Source organism: Ranitomeya variabilis, chromosome 4 (assembly GCF_051348905.1).
Source record: "Ranitomeya variabilis isolate aRanVar5 chromosome 4, aRanVar5.hap1, whole genome shotgun sequence".
In the NCBI taxonomy this organism is placed as follows: Eukaryota; Metazoa; Chordata; class Amphibia; order Anura; family Dendrobatidae; genus Ranitomeya; species Ranitomeya variabilis.
This window is the reverse complement of record NC_135235.1, coordinates 606,466,505-606,483,950: the sequence shown is the minus strand read 5'-3', so window position 1 is coordinate 606,483,950 and position 17,446 is coordinate 606,466,505. Positions and strand designations below refer to the sequence as shown.

Genomic DNA, 17,446 nt, shown 5'->3' with positions numbered 1-17,446 from the left:
GTTTTGCTGGAGTTCTTGGAGGAGAAGATGGAAGAGCAGAGGTCGTATGATGTGCCGCCCTATGCAAGGGTGAAGAATGGTGTCCGTTTTTTGTTTGAAGATCCAGGAAAGAGAGGAATTGGATTATCTTTTTTGGTGGAGAAAATTTTTTTTGGCCTTTTAGGTGTGCAGAAGGAGGATGTCCTGTCTATGCTGGAGTTTCCAAAGCGAGGTTTTTTTTATGTTTTTTTTTGTTCTGAAGATAAATACTCTGATTTTTGGAGAAGAGTGGACCTGGTAAAAGGTGATCCTATTTTGGAGGGTGTGAGGATAGTGCCACACTTTCCCAGAAGGGAGAGACTGGTAATTATAAGGATGTACAGTCCCATGGTACCAGAGGAGGAGATTCTTTATTTTTTGTCTCGTTTTTTTGATGAAGTATCCGCAGTGGGGAAGATTTTTAATGATTATGGATTTTGGACAACAAAATGGAAGTTTGTGGTGAAGATCAGAGTAAGGCCAGATGGAGAGATGATCCTTCCACCTAGTCGGTTTAAGATTGGTTTTGTGAACGGTGATATGTTTTTTTCAGGAATGCCTGATTTTTGCAGGAATTGCAAGCAGTACGGTCACTGTAAAGATGAATGTTCTTTATTATGGTGTTCCAGATGTGAGAAGAGAGGTCATACACAAGAAGGTTGTAAGAATAAGAAATTATGTAACCTGTGTGGAAAAGATGATCATATATATGAACATTGTCCAGAGAGGAAAAAGGGTAAGAGAAAGAATAGTAAAGCTGGGAGTCCTGGTGTGGATCTTCGGGCTAAAGACACTGCGGTGAAAAAGAAAAAAATTGTGGAAGACAATTCTGAAAGTGTTGAGGTTTCTATTGAGAAAATGGACGAGGAGTCTTTGCAGGGAAAGAAGGAAAAAGAAGAAATGGCAAAAAAAGAAGAACTTGAAAGGAAAAAGGAAGAAGAGCGGAAGAAGGACTTAGTGGACTATGAAAATAGGTTGAGATATGGGAAAGCTAACCCTTTGCCAAGAGATATGATACCTAGAGAGGAGTTGAGAAAAATTGTGTATATGGATTATGAGAAAGAAACAGAAAATGAGGAGGCTATTTGTCAGCAGAGATTGATTAAAGTGGTTGAAGAGCTGAAGAAAATAGACGATCTAAAAGTGTTGCGTATAAAGGTGTGGAATCATTTGGCACGTGACAACAGGAGATTTATAGAGACATATAAAGTTCCGCCATGGTTGGCAGAAATAGTAAAGAAAAAATGGACTGGTAGTTTCTTGGAAGAGAAGCTGCTGAATTGGTTGGGTGTATATGGTGTTATGGGTGGTATGCTTATTGCAGGATAAATAATAATTATTTTGATGCACGATGATGGATTCTAGGGTCTAATATTGAGTTTCTTGGACTTAATATTTTGGATCATAGTTCTTAATCTTAAGCATTATGAATCTGAGTGCAAAAAGAAAAAAAAATCTGTTCTTATCAGTTTAATATCTGATACGTCCCCTATTTGGGGACCATATATTAAATGGATTAATGGAACAGGGAGATGGAAGAAGAGCTTGCTCTGTCCACTCCACGCATTGACCCGTTATTGCAGTATCTCCGGGACCAGTGCACTCCTTCTCTGATCCAGTTTCTAAAAACAGATTGAATTGAAATCAGCGCAAGTTGTCTTTTAACCCTTTATGTGAATTGATTTCAGGGTCAAAGAAGCACTTTTCTCAGGCCAAGTGTAGCATTTTGTTTGATTTCTCCTGGCCAATTGCAACATTTTCTGCGCCTTGCCTGGCCTTGCTTTCACCTATGTCTGTCAAACATTGCATTGCATTCAATATGCAATCAATCAATCAATCAATCAATCAATTTGTCTTTACTGGTTGCTGCAACAGGTGTGTTAAGATATAGGCCTCTATTAGGCCTTTCTTACAGTGTTGCAAATATACTGTGTCGGCTACCAAACTAGGCCCCTGCTGTCTGTCAGCACTTGCTATTTAAATTGAAGTATCCAATGAGTAGTTCTGCCATACATACTGCATTTCTGACCGCAGGAATTCTTTTTTGAAACATTGTCTCCCTCTTGTGGACCACCGGCTTTTCAACGCGTTGTATTATATGCATTTTTAAAAGAAAAAAATAAGCAAAAATGGTGCCTGTGCTGATCTTGAATGGGCTTGCCTTGTCCATCTACACCTGTGTGTGTGAGCATTCTAATGCTTTTCACCAACCAGGTGCGCTGCCTGCAGTAGATAGAATCTTAGCACGGAACATTCATGTGCTGTCACAATGGGGCTGGCTGGAGGGTGTGGTCAAAGTAGGCGGAGTTATGCAGATTCAAAACGCGTCGTGCACAGCTTGAACAAACACTCACACACAGACAGACAGACAGACAGACACACACACTCACTCTCCGTCTCTCACACACAGACACACATACACAGCAGAACTGTCATTGAGAAGGCCTCCAGAGTTTCTGAAAATGTCCTCCCTGCGGCAATCTTTTGCTCTGTCTCCACAATGGGTATTGGTGGTAGGCCTTGGTGCGGCCCACGGGGCACAGCGGGTTCAGGATCGCTTCTCGGCCTTTTGGCTAAGATCAAGTGTAGGTCTTGCCTTTAGGCTAAAGGTGTATGTAGTGGAAGTTCTGACTCTTGGCCTCTTGGAGATATCCATTGCTGCTATTGGGAGTCGGTTCAGAAGCTGCAGTACCTTTTTTCGCTGGTGGACGGTTTTTCTTCGTGGAGTGGTGGTCGGTTTGAAGGAGGATTGGAATCCAGGGACGTTTGGCGATCGAAGGAGTATTTTTCTTCAATTTTCCTTATTTCATCTGTGGAAAGAAGAAAAGAGTCGGAGATGGAGTTCAGGAGGAATACTGGAGGTAGGATGAGTGGGGGGTCCTCAAACCCCAATGACTATTTTTATGAGGAGTATCCACTCAAGGACACAATTCGGTTTGTGGTGTCTGCTGCATACAGACAAGAGAAGGATACTAATTTTATTTATGACAAACTTTGCAGTTTTTTGAAAATTGAGAGAGATGAGTACTTTTGTTTTCAAAGTTTTTTTTCACGGGGCTTTTATGATGTTACATTATTGAAAAGTTCCCAGTGTGAGCGGGTTTTTTCTCTCTATGAAGAAAATAGAGAGAATACGCTATTTGAGGGAGTTAAAGTAATTCCCTCATTTCAATTTTCAATGAGACTTCTGACTATCCATATGTTCAGCCCTTTCATTTCTGAGCAGGAGGTCGACAAATTTCTTTATAATTATTGTGAAAAAGTGATCGGGAAGGCGAAAGGAAGAACTGAGTTTGGGGTATGGAATGGTAAGCGGACTTATCTGGTATCTTTCAAAAAGGACTCACGGGAGGAGGGTGGTGTTGCCAGGCCCCCGCCTGTTGTTTTTATAAACCGTTGCCGTGGGTACTTATTTTTTTCGGGAATGCCTGCCTATTGTAGAGCATGTCGAAAGTATGGTCATACTGATGATGGGTGTAGAAAATGTTCACAATGTTCAGAATCTGATCATTTGAGGAAGGATTGCCCAAAAAACAAACAGAAGGTTGATGAAGATATGGATATAGCACCTGAGGGTCAGCGGCAGGAGGCTGATGAGGGTGTGGAAGAGACAAGAATGAATGTAGAAGAGGAAAAAGAAAAGGAGGAGGAGGAAAAGGAAAAGAAAAGAAAGGAGGAGAAGGAAAGAAAAGAGGAGGAGAGAAGGAAGAAGAAGGAAGAGAGGTATAAGAAGATGGAGGAGGAAGAAAAAAGGAAAAAGGAGGAGAGGAACCGATTAGAGTTATTAGAAGAAGAGGGGAAGAGAGAAGAAAAGAAGAGAGAAGAAAAGAAGAGAGAAGAAAAGAAGAGAGAAGAAAAGAAGAGTGAAGAAAAGAAGAAAGAAGAAACGAAGAAAGAAGATCAGAAGAAGGATGTTTTGGAGGAAGGAGCAAAGGGGAGTGAGGAGAAGGAGAGTTGTCCCCCAGGAAGTGAAACAGCGAATGTGCATAGCGAGGCTAAATTAGATGATATGAAAATACAAGCAGGGGATGTTGTTGAGGGAAAAGATGGAACCTTACCTTTAGGTGAGCCTTTGACTTCTGGGTCTCTGTCCGCGGATCTGTCGGGGGTTGTCAACCCGATGGATTGTTCGGGGGGGACACTGAAAAGAAGAGTAGTGGAAGAAGGTGATGAAAATAGGATATGTGGAGGGAAAGTGATAGCCATTGAAAAAAAAGACGAAGTAGATGTAGCAAAAGACATTGAGGTCTCCTGTTCGTCATCGGATGAGCTGGAGATTGGAACCTTTACTACTTCAGATGAGGGCGAGGGGGACTGCCCTAAGATTAATACACGAAGATGATTCACTTTGCTTCCCTGAATGTTCAGGGGTTAAATAATGAACCTAAAAGAGCTGCTTTATATAACTTTTTAGAATTGGAAAATATGGACTTTATTTTTTTGCAGGAATGTAATTAAGAAAATCATAATTAACAGACTTTCTTAAAAGAGCATTGGAGTGGGAAGGCTATTTTTTCAGGAGGAAATGAACATAAGAGTGATGGTGTTGGTTTTTTGTGTAGTCAACAATGGGAGATTGTGGACTATGAGGAAATATACCCAGGGCGGATTCTAAAAGTGGTGGTTAAAAAATCAAACCTGACAATTAAGTGCTTTTGTGTGTATGCTTATCCTGCTAAAAGTAGAAGATGTGAACTATTTGAAATTTTACAGTTGTTTTTAACTGGGTCAGAACCGATTATTGTTAGTGGGGATTTTAATTGTCATATAAATAACAAAAAGGACAGTTCAGTTGTTTTTTTAAATGGGGTTTTATCTGCTTGCAATTTACAAGATGTCTGGGTTGCTTGTGGGAAGAACAAGAATGAAGAAGTAACTTGGGCAAGTAATAGAGCCCGGTCTAGAATTGATTATTTTTTTGTATCTACCCATTTTAAATGTGACTCTTTTAAATCAGAAACAAGCTGCTTTTCAGATCATAAATTGATAAGATATGTTGCTGGTTGTAAGGAATTAGAAAATAGGCAATCCACACATTGGAAATTAAACACTTCTCTTTTAGATGACAGAAGGGTAATTTTAGAGTTTCATACTTTTTATAAGAAGCTGAGTTTGAAAAAGAGGTGTTTTAAAGATTTTTTTAAGTGGTGGGATTTTTTTAAAAGAGAAACTAAACTTTTTTTTGTTAAAGTGGGTAGAAGGAAAGCCAGAGAGAAGAGAGAACAATATCGGTTACTAAATGCAAAATTACATTGTTTTTATACTTTTAGGAATAATGGGGATAATCTGGATGAAGAAATTGAGTGTGTGAAAAGTCAAATAGGGAAAATTTTACATGAGAAAGGTAAAGAGATAATCTTCAATGCTAGGGTGAGAACTTTGGAAGAAGATGAAAAATGTTCTAATTTTTTCTTTAAAAAGATATTAGGGAAGAAAGATTTTATGGAGAATATAGAAGGTGAAGTTGAGTTGGAGGGGAAGATTAAGAAAGTGGAAGATTTTTATACGGACTTATTTTCTGAGAAAACAAGTAATGTTTCTCTAAGGGATTATTTTTTGAATAATTTGAAGTGTTCTTTTTCCGAGGAGGGGAAGAAGTTTTTAAATGGTGTTTTTACGGTAAATGAGCTATGGGAAACAATTAAAAGTTGTGCGAACTCTAAAACCCCAGGTATGGACGGCTTGCCCATAGAATTTTATAAGACTTTTTGGAGTGTTTTAAAAGAAGATTTGTTCGAGTTGTTTTCTAAAGTGATGTCTACTTGTTGTATTCCAGAGTCGTGGGCGGAGGGTTTGATTGTGTTACTTTTTAAAAAGGGGGAGAAGAGTCTTATTAAAAATTGGAGGCCTATAACTCTTCTTAATACTGATTACAAGATTTATGCAAAAGTCCTTGCGAACCGTCTGAAAAAGGTGATTTCAATGGTCATTGGGGAGGATCAATCCTGTGCTGTTCCTGGGAGGAAAATTACTGACTCGCTTTTAATGGTTAGAGATGTGATATGGGATTTTAAGGAGAGGGAACAGGAATTAGCATTAATTTCATTTGATTTTGAAAAGGCCTATGATAGAGTGTCGCATTGCTTTTTATTTGAAGTTTTAAAGAGAATTGGTTGCCCGGGTGATTTTATTAGCCGTATTAAGTGTTTGTATGATTCATCGTTTAGTAAGGTGTCTGTTAATGGGTTTTTATCTGGGAATATTAAGGTGTGTTGTGGGGTTAAACAGGGCTGCCCGCTATCTCCTATTTTATTTATATGTGCAATAGAGCCTCTTTTAAGTACTATTAGAAATGATAAAGTGGTGGATGGTGTGTTTTTACCGGGTAATAATAATGTGCCTGTGAAACTTGTTGCATATATGGATGATGTCACAATATTTGTGAGGAGTATGAAGAGTTTTAACAGAGTTTTAAGGACGGCAGAATGGTTTTGTGGGGCTTCAGGTTTTAAGGTTAACTTTGAAAAATCAGGGGTTTTATTAATTGGAGGTTTTAACATTGATGGGTGCTGTAGACTTGTAGTGGTTTCGGAGTTGAAAATTTTAGGGGTGTTTTTTTCATCCAATTGTGGAAATGTGAAGAATTGGGAGTCACTCTTGGAGCGTGTAAGGAAAAAGATTAGTCTGTGGAAATTAAGATGCCTATCGATGGAGGGGAAGATTTTAGTGATAAGACAAGTGCTTTTACCCTTGATTTTATATGTTGCCGTTGTTTTTATGCCTCCAAACTCTGTGATGAAGAAGATTATTAAGGAGTGTTTTAATTTTTTCTGGGGCGCAAAGATGGAAAGAGTTAGAAGAGAAGAGTTGTATAAAAAGAAGGAGGATGGAGGGAAAAATTTCCCAGATATTAGGAGATTCTTATTTTGTAAATATTTATCCTTGTGTTTTAATGTTCTGGTTGGGGGGAATTCAAATTTGAAGGCTATTATGACATATAATTGTGGTTTTTTCATTAGGAAATACAAATGGTGTGTGTTGGATCTGAAGAGACCCCATAGTTGGATACCATCAGAGCATTATTTAATTTTAGAAAGGATTATAAGAGAGTTTAACCCCTTCACCCCCAAGGGTGGTTTGCACGTTAATGACCGGGCCAATTTTTACAATTCTGACCACTGTCCCTTTATGAGGTTATAACTCTGGAACGCTTCAACGGATCTTGGCGATTCTGACAATGTTTTCTCGTGACATATTGTACTTCATGATAGTGGTAAAATTTCTTTGATATTACCTGCGTTTATTTGCAGAAAAAATGGAAATTTGGCGAAAATTTTGAAACTTTTGCAATTTTCCAACTTTGAATTTTTATGCCCTTAAATCACAGAGATATGTCATGCAAAATACTTAATAAGTAACATTTCCCACATGTCTACTTTACATCAGCACAATTTTGGAACCAAAATTTTTTTTTGTTAGGGAGTTATAAGGGTTAAAAGTTGACCAGCAATTTCTCATTTTTACAACACCATTTTTTTTAGGGACCACATCTCATTTGAAGTCATTTTGAGGGGTCTATATGATAGAAAATACCCATGTGTGACACCATTCTAAAAACTGCACCCCTCAACGTGCTCAAAACCATATTCAAGAAGTTTATTAACCCTTCTGGTGCTTCACAGGAATTTTTGGAATGTTTAAATAAAAATGAACATTTAACTTTTTTTCACAAAAAATTTACTTCAGCTCCAATTTGTTTTATTTTACCAAGGGTAACAGGAGAAAATGGACCCCAAAAGTTGTTGTACAATTTGTCCTGAGTATGCCGATACCCCATATGTGGGGGTAAACCACTGTTTGGGCGCATGACAGAGCTCGGAAGCGAAGGAGCGCCATTTGACTTTTCAATGCAAAATTGACTGGAATTGAGATGGGACGCCATGTTGCGTTTGGGGAGCCCCTGATGTGCCTAAACATTGAAACCCCCCACAAGTGATACCATTTTGGAAAGTAGACCCCCTAAGGAACTTATCTAGAGGTGTGGTGAGCACTTTGACCCACCAAGTACTTCACAGAAGTTTATAATGCAGAACCGTAAAAATAAAAAATCATATTTTTTCACAAAAATTATTTTTCGCCCCCAATTTTTTATTTTCCCAAGGGTAAGAGAAGAAATTGGACCCCAACAGTTGTTGTACAATTTGTCCTGAGTACGCTGATACCCCATATGTGGCGATAAACCACTGTTTGGGCGCATGGGAGAGCTCGGAAGGGAAGTAGCACCGTTTGACTTTTCAATGCAAAATTGACAGGAATTGAGATGGGACGCCATGTTGCGTTTGGAGAGCCACTGATGTGCCTAAACATTGAAACCCCCCACAAGTGACACCATTTTGGAAAGTAGACCCCCTAAGGAACTTATCTAGATGTGTTTTGAGCGCTTTGACCCACCAAGGGCTTCACAGAAGTTAATAATGCAGAGCCGTAAAAATAAAACAAAAATTTTTTCCCACAAAAATTATTTTTTTAGCCCCCAGTTTTGTATTTTCCCGAGGGTAGCAGGAGAAATTGGACCCCAAAATCTGTTGTCCAAGTTGTCCTGAGTGCGATGATATACCATATGTGGGGAGAACCACTGTTTGGGCGCATGGGAGGGCTCGGAAAGGAAGGAGCGCCATTTGGAATGCAGACTTAGATGGAATGGTCTGCAGGCGTCACATTGCGTTTGCAGAGCCCCTAATGTACCTAAACAGTAGAAACCCCCCACAAGTGACACCATGTTGGAAAGTAGACCCCCTAAGGAACTTATCTAGATGTGTGGTGAGCGCTTTGACCCACCAAGGGCTTCACAGAAGTTTATAATGCAGAGCCGTAAAAATAAAACAAAAATTTTTTACCACAAAAATTATTTTTCAGCCCCCAGTTTTGTATTTTCCCGAGGGTAACAGGAGAAATTGGACCCCAAAAGTTGTTGTCCAATTTGTCCTGAGTGCGCTGATACCCCATATGTGGGGGGAAACCACCGTTTGGACGCATGGAAGGGCTCGGAAGTGAAGGAGCGCCATTTGGAATGCAGACTTAGATGGAATGGTCTGCAGGCGTCACATTGCGTTTGCAGAGCCCCTAATGTACCTAAACAGTAGAAACCCCCCACAAGTGACACCATGTTAGAAAGTAGACCCCCTAAGGAACTTATCTAGATGTGTGGTGAGCGCTTTGACCCACCAAGGGCTTCACAGAAGTTTATAATGCAGAGCCGTAAAAATAAAACAAAATTTTTTTCCCACAAAAATTATTTTTCAGCCCCCAGTTTTGTATTTTCCCGAGGGTAACAGGAGAAATTGGACCCCAAAAGTTGTTGTCCAATTTGTCCTGAGTGCGCTGATACCCCATATGTGGGGGGAAACCACCGTTTGGACGCATGGAAGGGCTCGGAAGTGAAGGAGCGCCATTTGGAATGCAGACTTAGATGGAATGGTCTGCAGGCGTCACATTGCGTTTGCAGAGCCCCTAATGTACCTAAACAGTAGAAGCCCCGCACAAGTGACCCCATTTTGGAAACTAGACCCCCCAAGGAACTTATCTAGATGTGTTGTAAGAACTTTGAACCCCCAAGTGTTTCACTACAGTTTATAACGCAGAGCCGTGAAAATAAAAAATCTTTTTTTTTCCCACAAAAATTATTTTTTAGCCCCCAGTTTTGTATTTTCCTAGGGGTAACAGGAGAAATTGGACCCCAAAGGTTGTTGTCCTATTTGTCCTGAGTACGCTGATACCCCATATGTTGGGGTAAACCCCTGTTTGGGCACACGGGAGAGCTCGGAAGGGAAGGAGCACTGTTTTACTTTTTCAACGCAGAATTGGCTGGAATTGAGATCGGACGCCATGTCGCGTTTGGAGAGCCCCTGATGTGCCGAAACAGTGGAAACCCCCCAATTATAACTGAAACCCTAATCCAAACACACCCCTAACCCTAATCCCAACAGTAACCCTAACCACACCCCTAACCCTGACACACCCCTAACCCTAATCCCAACCCTATTCCCAACCGTAAATGTAATCTAAACCCTAACCGTAACTTTAGCCCCAACCCTAACCCTAACTTTAGCCCCAACCCTAACTGTAGCCTTAACCCTAGCCCCAACCCTAGCCCTAACCCTAGCCCTAATGGGAAAATGGAAATAAATACATTTTTTTTATTTTTCCCTAACTAAGGGGGTGATGAAGGGGGGTTTGATTTACTTTTATAGCGAGTTTTTTAGCGGATTTTTATGATTGGCAGCCGTCACACACTGAAAGACGCTTTTTATTGCAAAAAATATTTTTTGCGTTACCACATTTTGAGAGCTATAAATTTTCCATATTTTGGTCCACAGAGTCATGTGAGGTCTTGTTTTTTGCGGGACAAGTTGACGTTTTTATTGGTAACATTTTTGGGCACGTCACATTTTTTGATCGCTTTTTATTCCGATTTTTGTGAGGCAGAATGACCAAAAACCAGCTATTCATGAATTTCTTTTGGGGGAGGCGTTTATACCGTTCCGCGTTTGGTAAAATTGATAAAGCAGTTTTATTCTTCAGGTCAGTACGATTACAGCGATATCTCATTTATATTATTTTTTTTATGCTTTGGCGCTTTTATACGATAAAAACTATTTTATAGAAAAAATAATTATTTTGGTATCGCTTTATTCTCAAGACTATAACTTTTTTATTTTTTTGCTGATGATGCTGTATGGCGACTTGTTTTTTGCGGGACAAGATGACGTTTTCAGCGGTACCATGGTTATTTATATCTGTCTTTTTGATCGCGTGTTATTCCACTTTTTGTTCGGCGGTATGATAATAAAGCGTTGTTTTTTGCCTCGTTTTTTTTTTTTTTTTTCTTACGGTGTTTACTGAAGGGGTTAACTAGTGGGCCAGTTTTATAGGTCGGGTCGTTACGGACGCGGCGATACTAAATATGTGTACTTTTATTGTTTGTTTTTTTTTCTTAGATAAAGAAATGTATTTATGGGAATAATATTTTATTTTTTTTTTCATTATTTTGGAATATTTTTTTTTTTTTTTTTTTTACACATTTGGAAAATTTTTTTTTTACTTTTTTACTTTGCCCCAGGGGGGGACAATACAGATCGGTGATCTGTCAGTTTGCATAGCACTCTGACAGATCACCGATCTGCGAGAAGTGCAGGCTGCTTCACAGTGCCTGCTCTGAGCAGGCTTCTGTGAAGCCACCTCCCTCCCTGCAGGACCCGGATCCGCGGCCATCTTGGATCCAGGTCTGGAGCAGGCAGGGAGGGAGGTAAGACCCTCGCAGCAACGCGATCACATCGCGTTGCTGCGGGGGGCTCAGGGAAGCCCGCAGGGAGCCCTCTCCCTGCGCGATGCTTCCCTGCATCGCCGGCACATCGCGATCATGTTTGATCGCGGTGTGCCGGGGGTTAGTGTGCTGGGGGCGGTCCGTGACCGCTCCTGGCACATAGTGCCGGATGTCAGCTGCGATAGTCAGCTGACACCCGGCCGCGATCGGCCGCGCTCCCCCCGTGAGCGCGGCCGATCGGCTATGACGTACTATCCCGTCAAGGGTCAGATAGGCCCAGGTCACCTCGACGGGATAGTACGTCAAAGGTCACAGAGGGGTTAATCTAGCTAATGTAGGAAAAGATATTTTAATTAATCATAGGAAAATTTTAAGTTTTTTGGAGAATAACAGGTTGACGAGTACAATAGATCGTTTTTCATCCCAAGTATCGAAAGAAATATGGCTGCGTGTTAATGTGCCCTTTGTGCTAAACGAGCAGAAAGATTTGTTATGGGGTATTGTTAAAAAGTGTCTTCCCACTAAGGACTTTAATCATAGGAGAGGGCTAGTGAGAAATGCTCAGTGTCCGAGATATGGATGTATAGAGGATGAGACATGTGTACATATCTTTTGGAATTGCGATTTTGCACAACAAGTATGGAGGAAGATTAGTACTTTGGTGGGTGTTTTAAGTGGCCTTAGGTCTTTTGATTTTAACCTAGTATTTTATGGAATTGGGATAAGAAATATTGATTTTAAAATTGTGTGGTTAATAATCTCTGTGACTAAAATGGCATTATGGAAATGTAGGAATATTTTATTGTTTAAGAGGACCGTATTATCTGTAAATGATTGTATCCAGCTTGGTCTTAGTTATTTATTTACATACTATTGGAAGGATAGGAAAGATCAAGGAGTAGAGGAAGCAGATCGAATATGGAGACAGAAAGAATGGAATAGGATTCTTAATTTGTAATATGTCGGTCTTAATGTTTTTTGCATATTCCTACTTACTTTTGTTTCACGATGATGATTTCTTGGTTTTTGGTCTTAATCCTATGAAATATGGAAGACATAAAACTTTTTAATTAGAAATCTGAGTGGAAAAAAAAAAAAAAAAAAAAAAATCTGTTCTTATCAGTTTAATATCTGATACGTCCCCTATTTGGGGACCATATATTAAATGGATTTTTGGAACAGGGAGATGGAAGAAGAGCTTGCTCTGTCCACTCCACGCATTGACCCGTTATTGCAGTATCTCCGGGACCAGTGCACTCCTTCTCTGATCCAGTTTCTAAAAACAGATTGAATTGAAATCAGCGCAAGTTGTCTTTTAACCCTTTATGTGAATTGATTTCAGGGTCAAAGAAGCACTTTTCTCAGGCCAAGTGTAGCATTTTGTTTGATTTCTCCTGGCCAATTGCAACATTTTCTGTGCCTTGCCTGGCCTTGCTTTCACCTATGTCTGTCAAACATTGCATTGCATTCAATATGCAATCAATCAATCAATCAATCAATCAATCAATTTGTCTTTACTGGTTGCTGCAACAGGTGTGTTAAGATATAGGCCTCTATTAGGCCTTTCTTACAGTGTTGCAAATATACTGTGTCGGCTACCAAACTAGGCCCCTGCTGTCTGTCAGCACTTGCTATTTAAATTGAAGTATCCAATGAGTAGTTCTGCCATACATACTGCATTTCTGACCGCAGGAATTCTTTTTTGAAACATTGTCTCCCTCTTGTGGACCACCGGCTTTTCAATGCGTTGTATTATATGCATTTTTAAAAGAAAAAAATAAGTAAAAATGGTGCCTGTGCTGATCTTGAATAGGCTTGTCTTGTCCATCTACACCTGTGTGTGTGAGCATTCTAATGCTTTTCACCAACCAGGTGCGCTGCCTGCAGTAGATAGAATCTTAGCACGGAACATTCATGTGCTGTCACAATGGGGCTGGCTGGAGGGTGTGGTCAAAGTAGGCGGAGTTATGCAGATTCAAAACGCGTCGTGCACAGCTTGAACAAACACTCACACACAGACAGACAGACAGACAGACACACACACTCACTCTCCGTCTCTCACACACAGACACACATACACAGCAGAACTGTCATTGACAGCAGAACTGTCATTGAGAAGGCCTCCAGAGTTTCTGAAAATGTCCTCCCTGCGGCAATCTTTTGCTCTGTCTCCACAATGGGTATTGGTGGTAGGCCTTGGTGCGGCGCACGGGGCACAGCGGGTTCAGGATTGCTTCTCGGCCTTTTGGCTACGACCAAGTGTTGTGGCTGGAAGTCTCTAAAGCCTATCGCACCTTCGGCCTTGAGGCATCGGCAGTTTAACTGTCTTAAGCCTCCTGCTGCTATAGGAGGTGTGCGTGCTCAGGAGAACCAAGAAGGCGATCGACCCGCTTGAATATGGCGATGGCGACATCGGCTACTCTCCGTTCCGCTGGAGCTGACGAATTGAAGATCAAGAACTCCTTCAAGATTGAAGTTGAAGAGCGAGCCCGTGACAAGTTTTCCCTGTCTTTCTTCGTGAGGAAGGTCCTGTTTGAGATCCTGCAGGTGAAAAGGGAGAATATTCTGGCACTTCAAGATGCTCCAGGACGCTTTGTTCTCACCCTGACCTCTGAAGTGGCATCTCAGAATTTTTACCATCAGATCAAGCTGAGGCTGCAAGAGGAAGAACTTAGAGGACTCCACTTTGTGACCCTCTGTCTGGCAGAAGAGAAATCTGTTGTGGTTCATATGAACAATCCCCATGTCTCTCAAGGAGATGTGGCAGCTTTTCTGTGGATCTATTGCTCTGAGGTTCGCTTCTCTCACAAAATCATGAATGCTGAGAAATTGTGGACTGGAAAATATAAGTTCACCGTGAAATTAAGAGAAGGTCTGGGAATTGGTGGACTGTGTCATCCGCCTCAGAACTTCCTAATTGGCAGAGAGAGAGGAAGACTCTTCTATCCTGGGATGCCTATCTTCTGCAGGAAGTGTATGGACTTTGGGCACTCTTTCGAGAGCTGCAAAGAGGAAAACGCTCTTTGCAAGAAATGCTATCAGAAGGGACATGCCACTCTAAACTGCCCAAATGAGATGATCTGCAATATGTGTCGTGTTTCTGGACATTCTTTCAGGGATTGTCCATTAAGAAAGACTTTCAGTTATGCAGATGCCGCTCGGGGGGAACCCTTTACGAAGCGGACTAACTCTGATGAGCAAAAAGGCAAGCCCAAAGACTCTTCTAAGGACCCTCCCGGGAACCCTCCAGGGGATCCCCCAGCGGAGAGTAAGGTTCCCAGTGACTTGTCAGGCAGTCCAGTTGGTCAAGTGGTGGAGGTGGAGCCAGCTGGGACTGTGGTTGAAATGGAGTCCAAGGAGGCAGGTGATAAAGATGAAGAGGAGGACATGGACATGGAGGCTTTGAGGAAAAGGAAAAAGGAGCAAGACTCAAGTGTGCAAAAAGGGGAGAGCGTAAAAAAAAAACCTGCTGGGCGCCCTAAAATAACCCTCCCTAAGTACTCACCAAGACCTTTGGAGCCTGTTCCTCAACTTGTAAACCCTTCGGATCCAGTAAACATCAAGGAGTTCTCGGACACTGATGTTTCTGAGGGTCCTCCTACTCCTGTGGGATTCATGTCAGATACGGACTCAAGCTCTGCCTAAATGACCTATGGCATTGCTTAAAATTGCCTCACTGAATGTGAGGAGCTTGAAGGGCTCTGTCAAGAGAGCTGCTTTATTTTCTTATTTGAGAACTTTAGATGCTGACATTTTTCTACTACAAGAATGCGGTATTGACCATGACCCCAATTATAACAAACTAAGGAATGATTGGGCGAACGGACCTTCCATCTGGTCTGGTGAAAATGGATCACGTGCTACTGGAGTTGGAATCCTGTTCAAAAACAATGACTTTAAAGTTGTATCGTTTACTGAAGTCGAACCTGGACGTGCACTGGTGGTGAATGTGAATTACTGCGGATCTGAGTTTAAGCTTCTTAATGTTTATGCATCTCCGATTAAAGAAGAAAGATTTTGTCTGTTTGACACTATAAAACTTTTTATACCTGGGCCTACACCAACTGTGGTTGGCGGCGACTTCAATTGTATCCTGGCCAATGAAAATAGGGCATCAGGTACTAAAAGAAAAGATAAAACAGAGATGCAGTTAAAAAACCTGATTGAGGATACTCATCTGAAAGACGTTTGGAGAGAGAAGAATACTTCAGATCCAGGATATACTTGGGAGAACAATCTCATAAAATCAAGGATTGACTTTGTGCTGACATCACGGAGTCTCAATGTTAATTATGTGGGTCTAACAGGTAACATCTTTTCTGACCACAAAACTTTCATTACTCATTTGCAATTGCCCTCTCTGGAGAAAGGGCGAGGAGTCTGGAAGTTGAACACTCTGCTGCTAGAAGATGAAAGCATAAAAGTAGAATTTTTAAGATTTTACAAAAAACTACAAGGGAAAAAATATAACTACAAAACAATTCTAGAATGGTGGGAGTTTGTGAAGACTCGAATTAGATTTTTTTTTCTCTTGGCTGGTAGGAAAAAAGCCAGACAGAATCAAAAATGGTTTAAAGACCTGAACACAAAACTGCAAACAGGTTACAAACTCAGGAATGCTGGAATAGATATGGATGATGTTATTTTACAAGTTAAAGAAGATATCAGAAAAGCAATAGAACGGAAAGGCAAAGAAATAATTTTTAATGCCAAGGTAGAACAAATGGAAAAAAATGAAACATGTTCCAGGTTCTTTTTAAAAAAATCTTTTGAACATAAAGAATTGATTAAGGAACTTGACGGTGAAACAACAAAAGATGGACTGTTAGACAAAGCGCAACAATTTTATCATAACCTTTTTAGTGAAAAAAAAATTGATAATGACTTTTTACCTGATGTTTTAAATTCTTTGCAGAGTCACCTTGAGAAGGAAGACCAAGACTTGTTAGTTGAAGATATCTGCGAAGCTGAAATAGTAAGTGCAATTAAAAGCTTTTCTAGAGGAAAAACGCCGGGTGCTGATGGTTTACAAATTGAATTTTATTTAACTTTTTGGGAGATTTTAAAGGATGACCTGTTTGAAATTTTTAAAGCTGCCTTTCAATGTGATAAACTGCCAGAGTCTTGGAGAAGTGGTGTGGTCACTCTACTTTTTAAAAAAGGTGACAAGACGAATCTTGAAAACTGGAGACCAATTACATTGCTCAATGTGGACTATAAAATTATGGCAAAAATTATTGTTAATAGAATGAAGAAAGTCATCGGAAAGGTCGTGCATCCTGACCAGGTATGTGGTGTGCCTGGTCGTACAATTGCTGAAAACTTAAATATAATACGGGACGCAATATGGTACCAGCAAGAGCGGAAGCAAAAATTAGCTCTTTTGTCCTTAGACTTTCAGAAAGCATATGACAGAGTCTCCCATAAGTACTTGTATTCTGTTTTAAAGAAAATGAAATTCCCAGCTGTTTTTATTAAGCACATTGCACTTTTGTACGAAGGAAGTTTTAGCAAGATTTTAATTAATGGCTTTTTATCTGCAGAAGTTTTTTTAAAGTCTGGCGTTAAACAAGGATGCCCTCTCTCACCTTTGCTTTTTATCTGCGCAATTGAGCCCTTATTGGCGATGCTGAGGAAGGAGAAAATGGTGAAAGGTGTGCCTATACCAGGCGGAAATGGTCTGAGTACAAAATCTTTAGGCTACATGGATGATATCACAATCCTGTGTGACTCAGAACAGTCGCTAAGAAGAGCGGTAAGAATTACTGACTTCTTTTGTTTAGCATCGGCCTTCAAACTGAACCTAGAGAAGAGTGAATGTCTTGGCTTTGGTGATTGGTCAGATGCGCAGATCCCTCAACTTAAAATCAGAAATGACCAAATTAAAATCCTAGGTGTAGTGTTTACTAAGAAAAATGATGGAGAAGAAAGCTGCCAGTCGGTGAAAGAGAGAATACAGAAGAAGATAAGTCTATGGAAACTAAGAAAATTATCAATGGAAGGTAAAAATCTAATAATTAAGTCTCTATTGCTGCCGATAATGTTGTTTTTAAATATGGTGTACCCCCCGAATGAGAATACAGTGAAGTTTCTGCAGAGACAAATTTTTCTTTTTTTGTGGGGATCTAAAATGGAGAAGGTCCGAAGAGAAATAATGTACAAACA

At 40.4% G+C, this 17,446-nt stretch overlaps 2 pseudogenes; both read left to right on the top strand.

Annotated features, from left to right (window-relative positions):
* Nucleotides 1-1,422: 1,422 nt before the first annotated feature.
* Nucleotides 1,423-1,626, top strand: LOC143770705 (U2 spliceosomal RNA; annotated as a pseudogene).
* A 10,713-nt stretch (nt 1,627-12,339) lies between these two features.
* LOC143771290 (U2 spliceosomal RNA) lies at nt 12,340-12,543 on the top strand (annotated as a pseudogene).
* Nucleotides 12,544-17,446: the final 4,903 nt, after the last annotated feature.